The sequence below is a fragment of the Taudactylus pleione genome, unplaced genomic scaffold (assembly GCF_031769625.1).
Source record: "Taudactylus pleione unplaced genomic scaffold, aTauple2 ptg001240l, whole genome shotgun sequence".
In the NCBI taxonomy this organism is placed as follows: domain Eukaryota; kingdom Metazoa; phylum Chordata; class Amphibia; order Anura; family Myobatrachidae; genus Taudactylus; species Taudactylus pleione.
The window spans coordinates 416,717-441,892 of record NW_028285640.1 but is presented as its reverse complement, the minus strand read 5'-3'; the positions used below and the strand labels follow the sequence as shown (position 1 = coordinate 441,892).

Here is a 25,176-nt window from a genome sequence, read left to right as displayed (position 1 = left end):
ATAACTTACCTGTCAGTGGTGTGTATCAGTGTAATAACTTACCTGTCAGTGGTGTGTATCAGGGTAATAACTTACCTGTCAGTGGTGTGTATCACTGTAATAACTTACCTGTCAGTGGTGTGTATCATTGTAATAATAACGTACCTGTCAGTGGTGTGTATCATTGTAATAATAACTTACCTGTCAGTGGTGTGTATCAGTGTAATAACTTACCTGAGTGGTGTGTATCAGTGTAATAATAACGTACCTGTCAGTGGTGTGTATCAGTGTAATAACGTACCTGTCAGTGGTGTGTATCAGTGTAATAACATACCTGTCAGTGGTGTGTATCAGTGTAATAACTTACCTGTCAGTGGTGTGTATCAGTGTAATAACTTTCCTGTCAGTGGTGTGTATCAGTGTAATAACTTACCTGTCAGTGGTGTGTATCAGGGTAATAACTTACCTGTCAATGGAGTGTATCACTGTAATAACTTACCTGTCAGTGGTGTGTATCAGTGTAATAACTTACCTGTCAGTGGTGTGTATCAGTGTAATAACTTACCTGTCAGTGGTGTGTATCAGTGTAATAACTTACCTGTCAGTGGTGTGTATCAGTGTAATAACTTACCTGTCAGTGGTGTGTATCATTGTAATAATAACGTACCTGTCAGTGGTGTGTATCATTGTAATAATAACTTACCTGTCAGTGGTGTGTATCAGTATAATAACTTACCTGTCAGTGGTGTGTATCAGTGTAATAACTTACCTGTCAGTGGTGTGTATCAGTGTAATAACTTACCTGTCAGTGGTGTGTATCATTGTAATAATAACGTACCTGTCAGTGGTGTGTATCATTGTAATAATAACTTACCTGTCAGTGGTGTGTATCAGTGTAATAACTTACCTGTCATTGGTGTGTATCATTGTAATAACTTACCTGTCAGTGGTGTGTATCAGTGTAATAACTTACCTGTCAGTGGTGTGTATCATTGTAATAATAACTTACCTGTCATTGGTGTGTATCGTTGTAATAACTTACCTGTCAGTGGTGTGTATCATTGTAATAATAACGTACCTGTCAGTGGTGTGTATCATTGTAATAATAACTTACCTGTCAGTGGTGTGTATCAGTGTAATAACTTACCTGTCAGTGGTGTGTATCAGTGTAATAACTTACCTGTCAGTGGTGTGTATCAGTGTAATAACTTACCTGTCAGTGGTGTGTATCACTGTAATAACTTACCTGTCATTGGTGTGTATCAGTGTAATAACTTACCTGTCATTGGTGTGTATCATTGTAATAATAACTTACCTGTCAGTGGTGTGTATCAGTGTAATAACTTACCTGTCAGTGGTGTGTATCAGGGTAATAACTTACCTGTCAGTGGTGTGTATCATTGTAATAATAACTTACCTGTCAGTGGTGTGTATCAGTGTAATAACTTACCTGTCAGTGGTGTGCAGCCCACACACACTTACCATGTCTTCTGGAGGCGAGCGCTCCTCTTTCAGCGGTGCCATGCGTTTGACATCATGACGTCATGCATGCCATGTCACAATAAAGAAATAAAAACGTTATTGTACCACACAGCCACCGTCAGTGGCTGCCCGGACCCCTCAGATAGATCCAGCTTTGCCAGCTGCAGTGGTCAGCAGGGTGCAGGAAGCGGTTACAGAAAGATTTATCTGTGCTCCCTTGACAGCTGGCGCCTCGGGGAAATGCCTCCATTGCCGCCAGCAGTTCCGCCACTGTTGAGATGTTTGACAGCGCATTTGTGTTTGCTCATTCTTGCTGGTAAATACCTCAGATGACACAACTGAAAAAATATTTTATTGCCTAAGCAAATATGTTTCTTTCAGTCTGGATGTCTTATAAATGAATTCGGGCCCTTTTCCCAGTGGTGAGAGCTGATCTGACAAGGCATTGCCCGCAGGTGGTCAGTGCAGTGAGTGCACCTGGCTGGAATGGATGTACCTTGGGCACACACAATTATATTTCATTCTCATCAGCGCCCAAAGGTTATTTGCTCAGGGTCCCCCGCAAATCTCAGGGAGAAATGTATCAAGCCTTGGAGAGATACAAAGTCTAGAGAGAGAAAGTACCAACCAATCAGCTCCTAACAGAAGTTGTCCATTCAGCTTCTGTGATTTCATTGACTGTGCTAGATAAATCACAGAAGCTGAGGCAATTTCCCCAGTTTATCTCTACAAAGCTGGATATATCTCTCCTTAAATCCGCCAAAGTAGAACAATTGCATCTCACTGTGAGGAAAATAGAAATACGATTGTGATACTTATGATTTGTGGCTGATTGTGTGGTCATCTGGGTGGTTGGGCGTTTGCCATACTGTCATGATGATGGGCCTATTTTTATGTAGAGGCCTGGAGCTGGCGTCCCATCCTCTCCATCGTTAATCTGGCCCTGGCACCACGAGGTGACCCCGATTCTCTCACATCTCGGGGGATAACTCACCGGCTTCATCTCAGCTGCTCACAGGCAGATACTTCAGATTTGCTATAAAAAGATGGAATTTTCCTGTGTTCGCAGGCGCACAGCGGCAGATTCCTGTATGACGCACAGCGAGGATCATTATAATTCCTGAGAGCCGGCGCCCGTCTCCACAGATCCACACTGGAGGAAGCTGGAGGTACCGTATCTGGGTCTCAGTTATATCGGACGGCCATCTTAGATAACAAAATACGGGTCATTGGGCCTGGTACAGAGGTGGACGCAAAGCGGCAGCAGCGGAGACTTTTGTCGCAGACGCTACTAGGAAATGATGCTTATGCTGCAGCCGAGGGGCTGTCTATTGAGACGCCCACCAGCTGCAGCTCTTAATCTGCCGTGGAGCGCACCAGCGAGCGGACATCGGCCGTACCATCGGACTTCTGAACAACTCTGCGATTGCTTGGAATGTCCGACGGTATTTGGCTGCTGGTTTCAGTGGAGCTGCGTCTTTCGACGCAGACCCCTAACAATCAGAGTTCTGCGTTCATCCTAGAATGAATGTACATCTCTGAATCAGACCCTGCGCCGGACGGCTGTAACCATGGTGACGCATGAACTGTGCATCTCGGAAGCATGTGCATAAGTAAAACATCGAGCACGTGCGCCAAATGTTTTACTAGCATCCACCTATGTATCAGGTCCATTATCTTCTGGGGAGATTGTAACATTTTACTGTTCTGATGTCAAGAAGAATCTATTTTGTTGCAAATTTAAAAAAATGTCACAGACATATATATATATATATACTGCATAAGAAATAAATAAGAAATCTGTGAAATTAAATTATGAGGGGCTGGTACTGAGATGGGATTAAGGCAAAAAATAAGGTGATGGGCTCTGGGCAAACCACACTGCAATACCGGGGGGACAAATACATGTATTATGTGTACATGCAGGGTAAATACCGGCTGCTTCTGCATGCAGCCCTGAGATGCTGGGCAGCTTTATCCTTACACTGTAATGTAGCTCTGAGCTAGGACACGTCCCTCCCACATCTAACTCTCTGCACATTGTACATCTGCCCCCTGCAGTGCAGCACGGTGTTACCCAGGGGCACAGTTACTGGCACTATCAGAGTCAGGGTATCACACATGCTGGGCAGCTTTATCCTTACACTGTAATGTAGCTCTGAGCTAGGACACGTCCCTCCCACATCTAACTCTCTGCACATTGTACATCTGCCCCCTGCAGTGCAGCACAGTGTTACCCAGGGGCACAGTTACTGGCACTATCAGAGTCGGGGTATCACACATGCTGGGCAGCTTTATCCTTACACTGTAATGTAGCTCTGAGCTAGGACACGTCCCTCCCACATCTAACTCTCTGCACATTGTACATCTGCCCCCTGCAGTGTAGCACGGTGTTACCCAGGGGCACAGTTACTGGCACTATCAGAGTCAGGGTATCACACATGCTGGGCAGCTTTATCCTTACACTGTAATGTAGCTCTGAGCTAGGACACGTCCCTCCCACATCTAACTCTCTGCACATTGTACATCTGCCCCCTGCAGTACAGCACGGTGTTACCCAGGGGCACAGTTACTGGCACTATCAGAGTCAGGGTATCACACATGCTGGGCAGCTTTATCCTTACACTGTAATGTAGCTCTGAGCTAGGACACGTCCCTTCTACATCTAACTCTTTGCACATTGTACATCTGCCCCCTGCAGTGCAGCATGGTGTTACCCAGGGGCACAGTTACTGGCTGTATCAGAGTCAGGGTATCACACATGCTGGGCAGCTTTATCCTTACACTGTAATGTAGCTCTGAGCTAGGACACGTCCCTCCCACATCTAACTCTCTGCACATTGTACATCTGCCCCCTGCAGTACAGCACGGTGTTACCCAGGGGCACAGTTACTGGCACTATCAGAGTCAGGGTATCACACATGCTGGGCAGCTTTATCCTTACACTGTAATGTAGCTCTGAGCTAGGACACGTTCCTCCCACATCTAAGTCTCTGCACATTGTACATCTGCCCCCTGCAGTACAGCACGGTGTTACCCAGGGGCACAGTTACTGGCTCTATCACAGTCGGGGTATCACACATGCTGGGCAGCTTTATCCTTACACTGTAATGTAGCTCTGAGCTAGGACACGTCCCTCCCACATCTAACTCTCTGCACATTGTATATCTGCCCCCTGCAGTGCAGCACAGTGTTACCCAGGGGCACAGTTACTGGCTGTATCAGAGTCAGGGTATCACACATGCTGGGCAGCTTTATCCTTACACTGTAATGTAGCTCTGAGCTAGGACACGTCCCTCCCACATCTAACTCTCTGCACATTGTACATCTGCCCCCTGCAGTGCAGCACAGTGTTACCCAGGGGCACAGTTACTGGCTGTATCAGAGTCAGGGTATCACACATGCTGGGCAGCTTTATCCTTACACTGTAATGTAGCTCTGAGCTAGGACACGTCCCTCCCACATCTAACTCTCTGCACATTGTACATCTGCCCCCTGCAGTGCAGCACGGTGTTACCCAGGGGCACAGTTACTGGCACTATCAGAGTCAGGGTATCACACATGCTGGGCAGCTTTATCCTTACACTGTAATGTAGCTCTGAGCTAGGACACGTCCCTCCCACATCTAACTCTCTGCACATTGTACATCTGCCCCCTGCAGTACAGCATGGTATTACCCAGGGGCACAGTTACTGGCACTATCAGAGTCAGAGTATCACACATGCTGGGCAGCTTTATCCTTACACTGTAATGTAGCTCTGAGCTAGGACACGTCCCTCCCACATCTAACTCTCTGCACATTGTACATCTGCCCCCTGCAGTGCAGCATGGTGTTACCCAGGGGCACAGTTACTGGCTGTATCAGAGTCAGGGTATCACACATGCTGGGCAGCTTTATCCTTACACTGTAATGTAGCTCTGAGCTAGGACACGTCCCTCCCACATCTAACTCTCTGCACATTGTACATCTGCCCCCTGCAGTACAGCACGGTGTTACCCAGGGGCACAGTTACTGGCACTATCAGAGTCAGGGTATCACACATGCTGGGCAGCTTTATCCTTACACTGTAATGTAGCTCTGAGCTAGGACACGTTCCTCCCACATCTAACTCTCTGCACATTGTACATCTGCCCCCTGCAGTACAGCACGGTGTTACCCAGGGGCACAGTTACTGGCACTATCAGAGTCAGGGTATCACACATGCTGGGCAGCTTTATCCTTACACTGTAATGTAGCTCTGAGCTAGGAGACGTCCCTCCCACATATAACTCTCTGCACATTGTACATCTGCCCCCTGCAGTGCAGCACGGTGTTACCCAGGGGCACAGTTACTGGCACTATCAGAGTCAGGGTATCACACATGCTGGGCAGCTTTATCCTTACACTGTAATGTAGCTCTGAGCTAGGACACGTCCCTCCCACATCTAACTCTCTGCACATTGTACATCTGCCCCCTGCAGTGCAGCATGGTGTTACCCAGGGGCACAGTTACTGGCACTATCAGAGTCAGGGTATCACACATGTTGGGCAGCTTTATCCTTACACTGTAATGTAGCTCTGAGCTAGGACACGTCCCTCCCACATCTAACTCTCTGCACATTGTACATCTGCCCCCTGCAGTGCAGCATGGTGTTACCCAGGGGCACAGTTACTGGCACTATCAGAGTCAGGGTATCACACATGCTGGGCAGCTTTATCCTTACACTGTAATGTAGCACTGAGCTAGGATACGTCCCTCCCACATCTAACTCTCTGCACATTGTACATCTGCCCCCTGCAGTGCAGCATGGTGTTACCCAGGGGCACAGTTACTGGCACTATCAGAGTCGGGGTATCACACATGCTGGGCAGCTTTATCCTTACACTGTAATGTAGCTCTGAGCTAGGACACGTCCCTCCCACATCTAACTCTCTGCACATTGTACATCTGCCCCCTGCAGTGCAGCACGGTGTTACCCAGGGGCACAGTTACTGGCACTATCAGAGTCAGGGTATCACACATGCTGGGCAGCTTTATCCTTACACTGTAATGTAGCTCTGAGCTAGGACACGTCCCTCCCACATCTAACTCTCTGCACATTGTACATCTGCCCCCTGCAGTACAGCACGGTGTTACCCAGGGGCACAGTTACTGGCACTATCAGAGTCAGGGTATCACACATGCTGGGCAGCTTTATCCTTACACTGTAATGTAGCTCTGAGCTAGGACACGTCCCTCCCACATCTAACTCTCTGCACATTGTACATCTGCCCCCTGCAGTACAGTATGGTGTTACCCAGGGGCACAGTAACTGGCACTATCAAGGTATCACACATGCTGGGCAGCTTTATCCTTACACTGTAATGTAGCTCTGAGCTAGGACACGTCCCTCCCACATCTAACTCTCTGTACATTGTACATCTGCCCCCTGCAGTGCAGATTGGTGTTACCCAGGGGCACAGTTACTGGCACTATCAGAGTCAGGGTATCACACATGCTGGCCAGCTTTATCCTTACACTGTAATGTAGCTCTGAGCTAGGACACGTCCCTCCCACATCTAACTCTCTGCACTTTGTACATCTGCCCCCTGCAGTACAGCACGGTGTTACCCAGGGGCACAGTTACTGGCACTATCAGAGTCAGGGTATCACACATGCTGGGCAGCTTTATCCTTACACTGTAATGTAGCTCTGAGCTAGGACACGTCCCTCCCACATCTAACTCTCTGCACATTGTACATCTGCCCCCTGCAGTGCAGCATGGTGTTACCCAGGGGCACAGTTACTGGCACTATCAGAGTCAGGGTATCACACTTGCTGGGCAGCTTTATCCTTACACTGTAATGTAGCTCTGAGCTAGGACACGTCCCTCCCACATTTAACTCTCTGCACATTGTACATCTGCCCCCCTGCAGTGCAGCATGGTGTTACCCAGGGGCACAGTTACTGGCACTATCAGAGTCAGGGTATCACACATGCTGGGCAGCTTTATCCTTCCACTGTAATGTAGCTCTGAGCTAGGTCACGTCCCTCCTACATATAACTCTCTGCACATTGTACATCTGCCCCCTGCAATACAGCACGGTGTTACCCAGGGGCACAGTTACTGGCACTATCAGAGTCAGGGTATCACACATGCTGGGCAGCTTTATCCTTACACTGTAATGTAGCTCTGAGCTAGGACACGTTCCTCCCACATCTAAGTCTCTGCACATTGTACATCTGCCCCCTGCAGTACAGCACGGTGTTACCCAGGGGCACAGTTACTGGCACTATCAGGGTATCACACATGCTGGGCAGCTTTATCCTTACACTGTAATGTAGCTCTGAGCTAGGACACGTCCCTCCCACATCTAGCTCTCTGCACATTGTAGATCTGCCCCCTGCAGTGCAGATTGGTGTTACCCAGGGGCACAGTTACTGGCACTATCAGAGTCAGGGTATCACACATGCTGGGCAGCTTTATCCTTACACTGTAATGTAGCTCTGAGCTAGGACACGTCCCTCCCACATATAACTCTCTGCACATTGTACATCTGCCCCCTGCAGTACAGCATGGTGTTACCCAGGGGCACAGTTACTGGCACTATCAGAGTCAGGGTATCACACATGGTGGGCAGCTATATACTTACACTGTAATGTAGATCTGAGCTAGGACACGTCCCTCCCACATCTAACTCTCTGCACATTGTACATCTGCCCCCTGCAGTGCAGCATGGTGTTACCCAGGGGCACAGTTACTGGCACTATCAGAGTCAGGGTATCACACTTGCTGGGCAGCTTTATCCTTACACTGTAATGTAGCTCTGAGCTAGGACACGTCCCTCCCACATCTATCTCTCTGCACATTGTACATCTGCCCCCTGCAGTACAGCACGGTGTTACCCAGGGGCACAGTTACTGGCACTATCAGAGTCAGGGTATCACACATGCTGGGCAGCTTTATCCTTACACTGTAATGTAGATCTGAGCTAGGACACGTCCCTCCCACATCTAACTCTCTGCACATTGTACATCTGCCCCCTGCAGTGCAGCATGGTGTTACCCAGGGGCACAGTTACTGGCACTATCAGAGTCAGGGTATCACACATGCTGGGCAGCTTTATCCTTACACTGTAATGTAGCTCTGAGCTAGGACACGTCCCTCCCACATCTAACTCTCTGCACATTGTACATCTGCCCCCTGCAGTGCAGCATGGTGTTACCCAGGGGCACAGTTACTGGCACTATCAGAGTCAGGGTATCACACATGCTGGGCAGCTTTATCCTTACACTGTAATGTAGCTCTGAGCTAGGTCACGTCCCTCCTACATATAACTCTCTGCACATTGTACATCTGCCCCCTGCAGTACAGATTGGTGTTACCCAGGGGCACAGTTACTGGCACTATCAGAGTCAGGGTATCACACATGCTGGGCAGCTTTATCCTTACACTGTAATGTAGCTCTGAGCTAGGACACGTCCCTCCCACATCTAACTCTCTGCACTTTGTACATCTGCCCCCTGCAGTACAGCACGGTGTTACCCAGGGGCACAGTTACTGGCACTATCAGAGTCAGGGTATCACACATGCTGGGCAGCTTTATCCTTACACTGTAATGTAGCTCTGAGCTAGGTCACGTCCCTCCCACATCTAAGTCTCTGCACATTCTACATCTGCCCCCTGCAGTACAGCATGGTGTTACCCAGGGGCACAGTTACTGGCACCATCAGAGTCAGGGTATCACACATGCTGGGCAGCTTTATCCTTACACTGTAATGTAGCTCTGAGCTAGGACACGTCCCTCCCACATCTAACTCTCTGCACATTATACATCTGCCCCCTGCAGTGCAGCACGGTGTTACCCAGGGGCACAGTTACTGGCACTATCAGAGTCAGGGTATCACACATGCTGGGCAGCTTTATCCTTACACTGTAATGTAGCTCTGAGCTAGGTCACGTCCCTCCCACATCTAAGTCTCTGCACATTCTACATCTGCCCCCTGCAGTACAGCATGGTGTTACCCAGGGGCACAGTTACTGGCACCATCAGAGTCAGGGTATCACACATGCTGGGCAGCTTTATCCTTACACTGTAATGTAGCTCTGAGCTAGGACACGTCCCTCCCACATCTAACTCTCTGCACATTGTACATCTGCCCCCTGCAGTGCAGCACAGTGTTACCCAGGGGCACAGTTACTGGCACTATCAGAGTCGGGGTATCACACATGCTGGGCAGCTTTATCCTTACACTGTAATGTAGCTCTGAGCTAGGACACGTCCCTCCCACATCTAACTCTCTGCACATTGTACATCTGCCCCCTGCAGTACAGCACAGTGTTACCCAGGGGCACAGTTACTGGCACTATCAGAGTCAGGGTATCACACATGCTGGGCAGCTTTATCCTTACACTGTAATGTAGCTCTGAGCTAGGACACGTCCCTCCCACATCTAACTCTCTGCACATTGTAGATCTGCCCCCTGCAGTGCAGCACGGTGTTACCCAGGGGCACAGTTACTGGCACTATCAGAGTCAGGGTATCACACATGCTGGGCAGCTTTATCCTTACACTGTAATGTAGCTCTGAGCTAGGACACGTCCCTCCCACATCTAACTCTCTGCACATTGTACATCTGCCCCCTGCAGTACAGCACAGTGTTACCCAGGGGCACAGTTACTGGCACTATCAGAGTCAGGGTATCACACATGCTGGGCAGCTTTATCCTTACACTGTAATGTAGCTCTGAGCTAGGACACGTCCCTCCCACATCTAACTCTCTGCACATTGTAGATCTGCCCCCTGCAGTGCAGCACGGTGTTACCCAGGGGCACAGTTACTGGCTCTTTTTCGCTTCACATCCATTTCAGAACCAGCCCCTAAATGTGGGTTTAGGTGTAAATTATGTGTCTGAACAATCCCTCTTTGCTTCAGCCTATAGGCACCAGCTTTCTTTAGGGCTCATGTTCCTCCAATATCTGAGGCGGCGCGGGAGACTTAGATAACGGTTTAATGTGTTTTTTTATATAACTCTGTTGGACAAACGATGAATTACTTCCTCTCTGTGTTATTGTAGAACTCTGTAATTAACTGGCTGTCGCGGCGTCTACCCTCTCTAGGGCGTGCAAATCTACCATTGGATGTGTGCAGTTAAGCAAAGTTTCCCACATTATGGGTAACGAGGTTGGAGGTACATGTGCTTTATACACTTATATTTTCTCATTACTAGGAGGGCTGTAATGAGCAAAGACATCATTGTACACTGACACTAATAGTACAGATGTAGCCGCCGTCATCGTTGCGGCGATGCGCGCTCACAGCGTCATGCATTACGACATAGCACCTCTCTCGCCAGGCTGCGACTAGGCGTGGCCGTCATTCTCCCCATTGCAGTCCATGGCATGCGCGTGCCGTAGACCCGCGCACACTAGTCGCGCCGTCCATGCTGTGATGCGCTCGCATTGCGGCAACGATGAAGGCGGCTACATCTGTATAACCCGTATGCGATGAATGCCTGCAGGAATATTCTACGCTGTGTAAGTAAATGGTTTGTGTCTCTGTCTATAGGACGTCTCGGGTGTAGATCTCGTTCTGCTGTCCAGACCGTTAATAACTGGAAGGTAAGAGATCCCGGTATCCGCTGCTGTGCTCTCAGTGTAATGATGTGAGGCGCTGCCTCCGAAATATATGTCCACTCCCTGCGCATTTCCCTGTACAATCTGAACGATTATGTTTTAATCTTGTGTAGCATGTCATTTGTGTGGCCATTATACATCAGAGTCTATGTTATACAGCACCGTTCTATTCATGTATCGGTAGCGCGGTGGTGGTTGTAGTGTCCTGTCTATGTGGGTGGGAAATGTACACATCAATCTCATTAACATTCCCCTAGAATATAAGATGCACGTCTGCCGCCTATGTGGTCCTGCTCTCCAGGAGGGGAGCCCTGTACAGAGGGAGCTGGTCGGGGTGACGCGTTTCGCATCATACGTCCATTGCTGCCTCACACCATGCCCAGGGGTGATGTCATTGGCAACATGAGCCATTGGGGCGCAGGGCATACAATACGTGTCACCACAGCCTTCCTCATACGTTTTGCGTCATCTATTAGTAAGTTACATCACCAGCCCTCACCCGTCTCCCTGCTCCTGCTATCCGGCAATCTCCCAGAGCGCCCAGGACGGTCAGTATACATGGTAACATCGGTAACACGTGATCATTCATAATATAAATGTAAGGAATATTAGTCCCATGTCTGCGACTTTTGCCGGCATTGCTTCTGTGACTTTAGGCTAATGCCGCTACAATGCCCTCCCCTGGTGGGCATCCATGGTCTAAGACGCCCACTTTGAGCACCTTCAGATGCTGTAATACGTCTGATGTGTGTTTAGACGCCACCATCGGTCGCTCCATCAAAACTTACACCAGCCCTATTCTGGGTGCAGATTATCTGTCAGAGTACGGCCGCCTATGTAAGAGATTACGCCGAGACACTACCATAACACACCCATAATACGGACCTTCTCTGTGCGTCCGCTAAGTCACCGACTAGGAATGCCCACTACATTTTTTAAAACATTTCCGAGGCCATGCGCTTTCTGTGCTCCTCGATTGCAGCTACGGAATATGGAAGCATGCACAGTGCAACTGAAACGCAGGCGCAGAAGAAAAAAAATCTCTCCACAGCGTCCAACATCGCCGCTGCGCCAAAAGTGTCTGTTTGGCCCAGAACCCAGCTATTCCCCCTCTTTCCTCCTACGCTCTGACTTGGCTGTCAGGTGAATACCCCGGGCCCCTCCTGTCTGCCCTTCAGGGGATTTGCTGAGGAATCCGGCAGGTATGGGAGACCGTCCCGTAATTCAGGTTTGTCTGGCGGGGTATAGGCTCTCTGCCCCCAGTATGCAGGTTTCATCCAGTGCTTTGTAAATAAGGGTTGGGCAGCCCACGCAGGAATGTGTCCTGTTTTCTCCTTTCCCCGGGCCAGGGTCCGGTGAGGAGACAGTACATAGATTCCTGCTCCTGGGGTAATTAGCAAACCATGAAACATGCAGTGATTCATCACGTATTCTGTGTGCATATATTATCATTCATATATCAGTATCGTCTCCGTCTATGTAACTGCGCAGACGCTCACAGGCCATCACAGGAATGCAGCTAAAATATCAGGTTAAAAAAAACGAAAAAACTTTCACATATTTGAAAAATGCTTCATTCGAGGAATAGGGCTTCCAAGAATAAAGCATTTTAATAACGTGTTCATCACTTATCGCTATTCTGAGATGAACTGTCATAAGTGGGTTTACTGCCGGCGACAGCATTAACCCTTCGTTGTATAGGGCAAAACAAATATGGCAATAGGATTTTCTTTTACCTTTGATAAATCTCCTTATTTATAGATATCCTCCGATCGGTGGCGGAGACCGTTCTAGCGTCTTTACCCCCATCCGGAACGCAGAGCGTCAGGATTTGTGTCTGATTAGATGAGATTTGGCAGTTTGGCACATGAGTGTTACACCCAGATCCGCTCCAGCTGTATCGGCCTGTGCGTGCTGTCGGCAGATCGCTTCTGATTAGGTTAATAGTGCCCAATGTTTTTGGACGTGCTGCAATATAGGGCTATGTCCCCAGGGTCTCTGGTAATATCGTTGTGTGCGAAAGTGCTTGTTATTCCGCAGTCCTGTTCTGAATTTGGGGTATATTTATCATTAATTGGTTCAGTGATTTCGGTTTGCGTTGCAACAATACAGAATGCATTTCGGGGTATAGTTATCAATCCTCAGGGTTTAGACCCGATAATTGTAATTTATTATCGGTGCTGTTTGCGGCAATCGGAAGTAAAGTGTTGCCTGAATGTACTAATATATATACACATGCAGGAACAGGGATCTGGCAGGAGCTGGTCCCTGCGATGTGTGAGAGGTCCATGTCACCCACAGTGTTACTGCGCATGCGCGGTCTGCACGCATGTACGGGGGCCACTGCCGGGGAGCGATCCTACAGAACCTTCTATTGGTCATTTCTGCCATCTATAGCCCATAGGCTACAGTCTGAATGGCGTTAGCTGCCGGGCCTAGCTCCTGAATGCTTCACAGTCCCCAGTGAGACCTATAGGGGCAGCTTCTGCTGTTGGCGGTATCTGCTGTGACCCCTCTATGGTACATCTGGGAGATCCTCAATATTTAAACAGCAGCTTTTTGGGACTTACCTGTAAATATTGTTTAATAAATATGCCTCTCTATCTGCTCCCTAACGCTGCCGGCGAGGAGCTCCAGCAATGCGCATGGAGCTTTGACCCAGTAGGGATCTTGGGAAGCCTCTCCGGGCTTTGTGTATCCCACTATGCCGGCTGGGTACAGGGTGACTCCATCTTTAGATGGCGTTACCCAGTGATGGAAGCGTGACTTTTCAATGCCAGACTGCATACATAGCAGGATATGGAGACTATGGTAACGCAGGAAACCTCTGTGTACCTCTTGTTGAATAGGAGGAAGCAGTGAGATCTCTTTGGCAAGTAGGGAATTATCCCTGCTTTATAGATAGACATTAAACTCCTCTGTGAGGAGAACCCCTCAGGGAAGAAGACGTTGTACAGACAGTAGGAAGGATTACAGCAGATTAATTGTGGTTTCTGACGTACTGGCAGGAACAGGTGGAATCACAGGGGAAGACTGGAAGCGGCCTATGCCAAATCCAGTATCTCCTCTCCTACTAATCTCTTTACCACTTCAAAGCCACTGGACTCTCCTACCTGCTCTGTACAATACACTGAGCACTGTCACTGCCACTGGGGGGACGATCTCTGACCTGCTCTGCGCAATACACTGAGCACCTGGAGGATGCTCTCTGACCTGCTCTGTGCAATACACTGAGCACTGTCACTGCCACTGGGGGGACGATATCTGACCTGCTCTGCGCAATACACGGAACACCTGGAGGATGCTCTCTGACCTGCTCTGTGCAATACTCTGAGCACTGTCACTGCTGCTGGGAGGACGCTCTCTGACCTGCTCTGTGCAATACACTGAGCACTGTCACTGCCGCTGGGGGGACGATCTCTGACCTGCTCTGCGCAATACACTGAGCATCTGGAGGATGCTCTCTGACCTGCTCTGTGCAATACACTGAGCACTGTCACTGCCGCTGTGGGAAACACTCTCTGACCTGCTCTGCGCAATACACTGAGCACTGTCACTGCTGCTGGGAAGATGCTCTCCTACCTGCTCTGTGCAATACACTGAGCACTGTCACTACCGCTGGGAGGGTGCTCTCTGACCTGCTCTGTGCAATACACTGAGCACTGTCACTACCGCTGGGAGGATGCTCTCTGACCTGCTCAGCGCAATACATTGAGCACTGTCACTGCCGCATATGTATAAAAGGCCTTCTTACTTTTCTTTCCAACTGTTACCGATTACTATATGGGAACTGTCTCTGTTTATAGAAATGTATTGTGTTTTCCCTCCTAGAGTCTTTTTAAGTTACCCCGGTGCACAGTACCACTTCTATTTCTCTGTATACTGAATGTAATTCTCCATTTCTGTCCTTATTTTGTATTTATGGACCATTGCATAGTACTTCTAGGGGTATAATTACTATAGTGCGGGCTTTTAGAAGTGGAGATGTTGCCCATAGCAACCAATCAGATTCTACTTAACTTTTGTCTAGCACCTTCTAGAAGATAATAGCTAGAATCTGATTGGTTGCTATGGGTAACATCTCCACTTCTAAAAATCCGCACTTTACTAAATATACCCCCTAGAGGGTATTCAATCGGGAAGCCGGCGCACGTAAGCCCGACAGCCGGCTTCCCGACTGCATTATCCCGGTGAGGGTTAAATGACAGGCGTCTAATTCTACCGAGTGATGCCAGGCGCCACTGCGGACAGCCGCGGGGGGGAGGGTTAGGTTTAGGGCTCTCGGGGGGGACTTAGGGTTAGGCAGCGGGGAAGGGGGGGTTAGGTTTAGGCACTTAGAGGGGGGATTATGGTTAGGCACTGGGGGATAGGTTAGGGTTAGGCATCCCCCCGGGAAGTTAGGGTTAGGCTAGGGGGAGGGAGGGTTAGGGTTAGGCACCCCCGGGGGGTACTTAGGGTTTAGGCAGCGGGGAAGGGGGGGGTTAGGTTTAGGCACTTAGAGGGGGGATTAGGGTTAGGCACTGGGGGGAAGGTTAGGGTTAGGCATCCCCCCGGGAAGTTAGGGTTAGGCTAGGAGGAGGGAGGGTTAGGCACCCCCGGGGGGTACTTAGGGTTTAGGCAGCGGGGAAGGGGGGGTTAGGTTTAGGCACTTAGAGGGGGGATTAGGGTTAGTCACTGGGGGGAAGGTTAGGGTTAGGCAACCCTAAGGAGGGTTAGGTTAGGTTAGAACATACTTACTTTTTCAGCCTTGTCGGCCTGCCGCTGCTGGGATTTAAACCGCCGGACTTGAGTCCGGCGGTCATTCGTATGTATTCCCCCCTAGAGTATGTGCTGGACGCAGTTACTGCTGTTATTATTCTGTATGAATCGACCACTGCACAGTACTAATTTTGCAAAACTCAGTACCTGTTCCTATCATGTATGTAACTGCACAGTACTACTTCTGCTTGGTGCAATATGCATTATCTGTTAATTTTCTGTGTGTGTATATATATATATATATATATATATATCCATACATACATATCTGCACAGTACTACTTCTACTTGAAGCAATACTCAATATCTGTGGTTATTGTGTATGTAAATATGACTGCACAGTACTACTTCTGACTGGTGCAATACTCAGTACCTGTTCCTATTCTCTATGTATGAGTAACTGCACAGTACTAATCTGCTTTGTGCAATACATACTAGTATCTGTTCCTATTCTGTATGTATGTGTAACCGTGTAATACCCCGCTAATAGATGTTGTAGTGTGAACCTTACTGAGTAAGGATGGACTATTACACTCTGGGTAGGGTCTGTTTATCCTCATGAATTACCAGAGAGGTACAGTAAGGAGGATTGCTTCAGACACAAAGAATTATTCCTGTGGTTACCAAATAACTTTCAATTTATTTTAAAATATTATTGCTCAGTGTAGTTTGGGTAACCACAGTTACAACAACAACTTCTCAAATAGATTAACTAACAAGCGTTTATATATTTATAATACATTCCCACAATAAATTAACCTGTTTATTGTGCTGGAATTCCGGATCTGGAGCTATTGGAATTGAAAGGTCAGTATTTAGCAAATGCAGCAATCCGAATAAAATTCATTTTCCTCCACTGTAACAAATAACATAAACACATTGCAACATTAAACTCGTATCTCTCATTACACTTGAAATAATTCAGTTTACACTAACCAATCTCAATGCCTAACAGTGTATACACATAAATCAGTGCGCTACACCACTTTACTTCAGTACCTTAGTCCGGACTAGGTTATCCCCCCTAACTGAGTCTTCCCTCATTGGCCAAGATGCCTTCGTCGGTGCACACAGGTTTAACATGAAAGTAGATAAAAAACTATCTATGGCTCAGTTAGTAAAGAGAGAATTGCTGAGCTGGAGTCACTAATGATGATTACTAGGGTGCAGGCTGCATTCCTGTAATGAGTCTGTTAATTTGTCTAAAAACCTTGAGGTCAGATACCCCCTTACTTCCTTTGGGGGGTCGCAGTGCACTGGCTGTAATGCCTTTCTGCTCAGTTACCATCAGTTTCAGTCTTCACTAGCTGATGTTGGGTAAGGCTTACAGGGCTCTGACCATCAACAGTGAATGGATGCCCTCAGTAATGCTGGTGCGGTGAGGTAATGCTCCCTGATGTAGATATTACTCTAGCTTGCCCTCAGTAATGCTGGTGTGGTGAGGTAATGCTCCCTGATGTAGATATTACAGTCTAGCTTGCCCTCAGTAATGCTGGTGTGGTGAGGTAATGCTCCCTGATGTAGATATTACTCTAGCTTGCCCTCAGTAATGCTGGTGTGGTGAGGTAATGCTCCCTGATGTAGATATTACTCTAGCTTGCCCTCAGTAATGCTGGTGTGGTGAGGTAATGCTCCCTGATGTAGATATTACTCTAGCTTGCCCTCAGTAATGCTGGTGTGGTGAGGTAATGCTCCCTGATGTAGATATTACTCTAGCTTGCCCTCAGTAATGCTGGTGCGGTGAGGTAATGCTCCCTGATGTAGATATTACTCTAGCTTGCCCTCAGTAATGCTGGTGTGGTGAGGTAATGCTCCCTGATGTAGATATTACAGTCTAGCTTGCCCTCAGTAATGCTGGTGCGGTGAGGTAATGCTCCCTGATGTAGATATTACTCTAGCTTGCCCTCAGTAATGCTGGTGTGGTGAGGTAATGCTCCCTGATGTAGATATTACAGTCTAGCTTGCCCTCAGTAATGCTGGTGTGGTGAGGTAATGCTCCCTGATGTAGATATTACAGTCTAGCTTGCCCTCAGTAATGCTGGTGCAGTGAGGTAATGCTCCCTGATGTAGATATTACAGTCTAGCTTGCCCTCAGTAATGCTGGTGCGGTGAGGTAATGCTCCCTGATGTAGATATTACAGTCTAGCTTGCCCTCAGTAATGCTGGTGCGGTGAGGTAATGCTCCCTGATGTAGATATTACAGTCTAGCTTGCCCTCAGTAATGCTGGGGCGGTGAGGTAATGCTCCCTGATGTAGATATTACAGTCTAGCTTGCCCTCAGTAATGCTGGTGTGATGAGGTAATGCTCCCTGATGTAGATATTACAGTCTAGCTTGCCCTCAGTAATGCTGGTGCGGTAAGGTAATGCTCCCTGATGTAGATATTACAGTCTAGCTTGCCCTCAGTAATGCTGGTGCGGTGAGGTAATGCTCCCTGATGTAGATATTACTGTCTAGCTTACCCTCAGTAATGCTGGTGCGGTGAGGCAATGCTCCCTGATGTAGATATTACTGTCTAGCTTGTCCTCAGTAATGCTGGTGCGGTGAGGTAATGCTCACTGATGTAGATATTACTATCTAGCTTGCCCTCAGTAATGCTGGTGCGGTGAGGTAATGCTCCCTGAAATAGATATTACTGTCTAGCTTGCCCTCAGTAATGCTGGTGCGGTGAGGTTATGCTCCCTGATGTAGATATTACTGTCTAGCTTGCCCTCAGTAATGCTGGTGCGGTGAGGTAATGCTCCCTGATGTAGATATTACAGTCTAGCTTGCACTCAGTAATGGTGATGCGGTGAGGTTATGCTCCCTGATGTAGATATTACTGTCTAGCTTGTCCTCAGTAATGCTGGTGCGGTGAGGTAATGCTCACTGATGTAGATATTACTATCTAGCTTGCCCTCAGTAATGCTGGTGCGGTGAGGTAATGCTCCCTGAAATAGATATTACTGTCTAGCTTGCCCTCAGTAATGCTGGTGCGGTGAGGTTATGCTCCCTGATGTAGATATTACTGTCTAGCTTGCCCTCAGTAATGCTGGTGCGGTGAGGTAATGCTCCCTGATGTGGATATTACTGTCTAGCTTGCCATCAGTAATGCTGGTGCGGTGAGGTAATGCTCCCTGATGTAGATATTACTGTCTAGCTTGCCCTCAGTAATGCTGGTGCGGTGAGGTAATGCTCCCTGATGTAGATATTAGTCTAGCTTGCCCTCAGTAATGCTGGTGCGGTGAGGTAATGCTCACTGATGTAGATATTACTATCTAGCTTGCCCTCAGTAATGCTGGTGCGGTGAGGTAATGCTCCCTGATGTAGATATTACTGTCTAGCTTGCCCTCAGCAATGCTGGTGCAATGAGGTAATGCTCCCTGATATAGATATTACTGTCTAGCTTGCCCTCAGTAATGCTGGTGCGGTGAGGTAATGCTCCCTGATGTAGATATTACTGTCTAGCTTGCCCTCAGTAATGTTTGTGCAGTGAGGTAATGCTCCCTGATGTAGATATTACAGTCTAGCTTGCCCTCAGTAATGCTGGTGCGGTGATGTAATGCTCCCTGGTGTCTATAGTACAGTCTTTCTTACGATTAGAAGATTAAGGCCAGGAGTATGCAGTGTGACTGGTGTTATTTATACTACACACAATAAGCTAGTCTCTGGTATTGTAGTTCACTTAATCAGGTTACTAGAAGTGTAGCCAGGGCTGTGCATAGGGGCATTTACAGAGCTCTCTGGTAGTTTTCAGCAAAGCTCAGCTAGATGGGGGCATCTATCAGAGGGGAATCACCTCCCTCTCACTAGCTGCTGCCTCACAGAGCGTCCCTCTCTGCCAGCCACTGCCTCTTTGCTGAGTGCCCCCGGTCTCCTCAGCTCAGGTGGGCTTTTCTTCTGCAGAGCTGATCCTTCCCTCCCCGTCCTCACTTCCCACATAGCGGCCTTTCCTTAGGGCAGACTCCTACTCTGTCCTTCACCTCAGGAGAGTCTCCCTGGCCGACTTACCTGTCCACCTCAGCCACCTGCAGCCGGTTCTATGTGATGTGACCTCTGCTGGATGACCACTCCATTGCTCACTGCTCCTCTCTTCTGTGAGGGGGAAGGGGGTCAAATATATGTGAACTAGAAAAAACTTTTAAGATTAACATGCAGACAGACACAAATACTATATAATGACATATATATATACATATATTTGACATAGGTACCAGCATGGGTAGGGACAACCAGGGTCTGGGGTACCACAATCGCACAGTGCTACTTCTGCTTGGTGCAATGCTCAGTATTAGTGACAAAAGGCCAATGTTGGGAGATCTGTGCAGAACTGTCAGCCAGAGCATGATGACATGTTGCAGTGTTTGGGGGGGGAGCAGGGGCTGGCACCCTTTATTTGAAGGCGTGACGGGTCCAGGTGCTGTGTCGTTGGACGCAGACTTCCTGGATCTGGGTATCCGAATCCCACGCCCTGAAAGTTACGCAGGCTGGCCGGTGGCTGAAACCATGGCGAATCTCAACCGATGGTCACGGTAGCGATCCAAGGGTGCGTCCTCACACAGATCTTTCAAATGCTAACGGGAGGCTTCTATCTCCTACAGACGCCTCCTGTTACATTTGAATTGAATGACTCAGAATTGCACAGCTGAATCTGGCCCATAGATAAGGTGCATGTTATATTGTTATGGTGACGTAACGTGGGTGTGAGGCTGGTATCTGGCCCTCGGGATCAGTCCCTTACATTATAGATGCTACCGGCCACCAACGTCGGGGAATATGGGAGAGGTCTCTGTGGGATTATAGGTGCCATGGACACCTGATATTAATGCTCCCTCCTGCAGGGCGTGTTACTCTGGAGCTTCATTCCTGTGAATAATAATATCAGTGCCAGCAGGGTGTGTTACTGTCACCCCTGTGTATGACGGATGATGTGTTATACTGACACTGTTATAGGCCTCTATGTGAGCGTGAGAAGGGCACAATCCCCGCTGTGACTGGAATATGTGTTTATTTTATTATTTATGATCAGTTACTTATATAGCACAGCGCTGTGCAGAGATTATTTGCCATATACATCAGTCCCTGGACCACTGAAGCTTACACTCTATATTCCCTATCACACAGACACACCAATTAACCTGCCAGTATGTTATTAGGAGTGTGGACAGAACATACAAACTCTACACCAATACAGATAGAGCCTTGCTGGGAAATGTGCACAAAACCTCAGTGCTGCACGGCAGTATTGCTAATCATTGTGCCACCATGCTGCCCAAATATGTAAGTACAGATAAAACCTCCTGCAAAACGTGTATTTGCTGATTGGGCAAATCCGTCTCCTCCCTGTGTGGGGTCCCTAGTGAAGGACAGACCCCTATTAGGACAAGCCTGCAATCATCGCTTATACAATATCCCCCTTATGCCAGTCCCATGTCCCCCTCGGCGCCTCAGCCCTGTGGGCGTAATGCTGGTGTTTCCCTTTAGGATACATTATTGCCAGCTGGGCACTAACACGACGGGGCTGGTTGTCCTGTACCATGTGCTGCGTTACTTACAGGGCACCACAGGTGTGTGCCAGTTATATTGTGCGGAGCTTTGTGCCGGGATTTTCCCTTATTCAGCACACAATGCCTGTGCCAAGCTGTTTGGGTGGTTACAGCGGTGCCCACGCCCTATTGGCATAACTGAAGCCTATTACAATAACGTCATTTACTGACTTTGCCCAACACGCACATGAGACCTGCCAGCGCTCAGTATCACTGCCCCTCTGAGTATTACAGCAGTCACTGATGTAGAGTAACAGAAATAGCAGCGATGGGAATGTAGAACCAGGTTACTGCATTTGGCACCGGAGTGAGTAAGGTGTGTCTGAGAAAATTCCATCACTCCAGCCTGGATCTCTGTTCCGGAATGTAGGAGCGCACGGTGGCATCCCAGTATCTGTTCACACCATGTCCACAAAGGGAATATGAGAAATAGGGAGCTCTATATACTGCACCGCGTCACGCCGCTTATGTCACCCTTTCCGGCAATCAGTACTGAATATGAGGAGGGCGGAGGGTGGTAGGAATCGTGTTCTAGTTGTGTTATCCTGCGCTGCACCATACTTGCCTACTTTTGCAAAAGCATGTCAGGGAGAGTGTGAGAGCAGCACCTATGAGCGCGGCGGTAATGTGGGCGTATACTGCTACATCTGAGAGACGCGTCATACATGTGATAGGCATGTACTGCTACATCTGAGAGACGCGTCATATATGTGATAGGTGTGTACTGCTACATCTGAGAGGCGTGTCATACATGTGAGGGCGTGTACTGCTACATCTGAGAGGCGTGTCATACATGTGAGAGGCGTGTACTGCTACATCTGAGAGGTGCGTCATACATGTGAGAGGCGTGTATTGCTACATCTGAGAGGTGTGACATACATGTGATAGGTGTGTACTGCTACATCTGAGAGGCGTGTCATACATGTGATAGGCGTGTACTGCTACATCTGAGAGACGCGTCATACATGTGATAGGCAGGTACTGCTACATCTGAGAGACGCTTCATACATGTGATAGGTGTGTACTGCTACATCTGAGAGGCGTGTCATACATGTGAGGGCGTGTACTGCTACATCTGAGAGGCGTGTCATACATGTGAGAGGCGTGTACTGCTACATCTGAGAGGTGCGTCATACATGTGATAGGTGTGTATTGCTACATCTGAGAGGTGTGACATACATGTGATAGGTGTGTACTGCTATGTCTGAGAGGCGTGTCATACATGTGATAGGCGTGTACTGCTACATATGAGAGATGCATCATACATGTGAGAGGCATGTCATACATGTGATAGGCGTGTACTGCTACATATGAGAGATGCATCATACATGTGAGAGGCGTGTCATACATGTGATAGGCATGTACTGGCGTTACCTAGGGACGTGATGCATTCTGTTGCTTAGTACATTCAGGGAATGCGGTAAAACCCCCGAAAACTGCATTTTCAGGGGTTTTACCGCATTTTCCCCTTTAGTACATCCCGCCCATTGTGCTGTATAACTAATGCAGGGAAATTATACTAATGATCCTATTTGAATGTATATATCTCTGTATTTTTTATATATATAACAGCTACATAATGAGGGTAAGGTGCAATCGGAGAGAGTGGCAGACTCTTCAGGGAGACATGGAGATTGCTGCTATGTCAGGGAGATGGAGACGGGGAGATTGCTGCCATGTCAGGGAGACGGGGAGATTACTGCCATGTCAGGGAGACGGGGAGATTGCTGCCATGTCAGGGAGACGGGGAGATTGCTGCCATGTCAGGGAGACGGGGAGATTGCTGCCATGTCAGGGACACGGGGAGATTGCTGCCATGTCAGGGACACGGGGAGATTGCTGCTATGTCAGGGAGACATGGAGATTGCTGCTATGTCAGGGAGACGGAGACGGGGAGATTGCTGCTATGTCAGGGAGACGGGGAGATTACTGCCATGTCAGGGAGACGGGGAGATTGCTGCCATGTCAGGGAGACGGGGAGATTGCTGCCATGTCAGGGAGACGGGGAGATTGCTGCCATGTCAGGGACACGGGGAGATTGCTGCCATGTCAGGGACACGGGGAGATTGCTGCTATGTCAGGGAGACGGGGAGATTGCTGCTATGTCAGGGAGACGGAGACGGGGAGATTGCTGCTATGTCAGGGAGACGGGGAGATTACTGCTATGTCAGGGAGACGGGGAGATTGCTGCCATGTCAGGGAGACGGGGAGATTGCTGCCATGTCAGGGAGACGGGGAGATTGCTGCCATGTCAGGGACACGGGGAGATTGCTGCTATGTCAGGGAGATGGGGAGATTACTGCTATGTCAGGGAGACGGAGACGGGGAGATTGCTGCTATGTCAGGGAGACGGGGAGATTGCTGCTATGTCAGGGAGACGGAGACGGGGAGATTGCTGCTATGTCAGGGAGACGGAGACGGGGAGATTGCTTCTATGTCAGGGAGTCGGGGAGATTGCTGCTATGTCAGGGAGTCTGGGACATTGTTGCTATGTCAGGGAGACGGGGAGATTGCTGCTATGTCAGGGAGACGGGGAGATTGCTGCTATGTCAGGGAGACGGGGAGATTGCTGCTATGTCAGGGACACGGGGAGATTATTGCTATGTCAGGGAGACGGGGAGATTGCTGCCATGTCAGGGACACGGGGAGATTGCTGCTATGTCAGGGAGACGGGGCGATTACTGCTATGTCAGGGAGACGGAGACGGGGAGATTGCTGCTATGTCAGGGAGACGGGGAGATTACTGCTATGTCAGGGAGACGGAGACGGGGAGATTGCTGCCATGTCAGGGAGACGGGGAGATTGCTGCCATGTCAGGGAGACGGGGAGATTGCTGCTATGTCAGGGAGACGGGGACATTGCTGCTATGTCAGGGAGACGGGGAGATTGCTGCTATGTCAGGGAGACATGGAGATTGCTGCTATGTCAGGGAGACGGACACGGGGAGATTGCTGCTATGTCAGGGAGACGGGGAGATTGCTGCTATGTCAGGGAGACGGAGACGGGGAGATTGCTGCTATGTCAGGGAGACGGGGAGATTGCTGCTATGTCAGGGAGACGGAGACGGGGAGATTGCTGCTATGTCAGGGAGACGGGGAGATTGCTGCTATGTCAGGGAGACGGGGAGATTGCTGCTATGTCAGGGAGACGGACACGGGGAGATTGCTGCTATGTCGGGGAGACGGGGAGATTACTGCTATGTCAGGGAGACGGAGACGGGGATATTGCTGCTATGTCTGGGAGACGGGGAGATTGCTGCTATGTCAGGGAGACGGAGACGGGGAGATTCCTGCTATGTCAGGGAGACGGGGAGATTGCTGCAATGTCAGGGAGACGGGGAGATTGCTGCTATGTCAGGGAGACGGGGAGATTGCTGCTATGTCACGGACACGGGGAGATTGCTGCTATGTCAGGGAGACGGGGAGATTGCTGCTATGTCAGGGAGACGGGGAGATTGCTGCTATGTCAGGGAGTCGGGGAGATTGCTGCTATGTCAGGGAGTCTGGGACATTGCTGCTATGTCAGGGAGACAGGGAGATTGCTGCTATGTCAGGGAGTCTGGAACATTGTTGCTATGTCAGGGAGACGGGGAGATTGCTGCTATGTCAGGGAGACGGGGAGATTGCTGCTATGTCAGGGAGACGGGGAGATTGCTGCTATGTCAGGGAGATGGGGAGATTTCTGCTATGTCAGGGAGTCTGGGACATTGCTGCTATGTCAGGGAGACGGGGAGATTGCTGCTATGTCAGGGAGACGGGGAGATTGCTGCTATGTCAGGGAGACGGGGAGATTGCTGCTATGTCAGGGACACGGGGAGATTGCTGCTATGTCGGGGA

The 25,176-nt window shown here is 49.0% G+C and overlaps 1 protein-coding gene across 1 annotated transcript in view; it reads left to right on the top strand.

The window, feature by feature from the left end:
- Positions 1-2,596: 2,596 nt before the first annotated feature.
- The window catches only part of EPPK1 (epiplakin 1), a 58,831-nt gene continuing 36,251 nt past the window's right edge, over positions 2,597-25,176 (top strand). The window contains exons 1-2 of the mRNA XM_088462442.1: positions 2,597-2,630; positions 10,991-11,043. The gene's annotated coding sequence lies outside the window, so the exon portion shown is untranslated. The remainder of the gene's footprint in view (positions 2,631-10,990; positions 11,044-25,176) is intronic.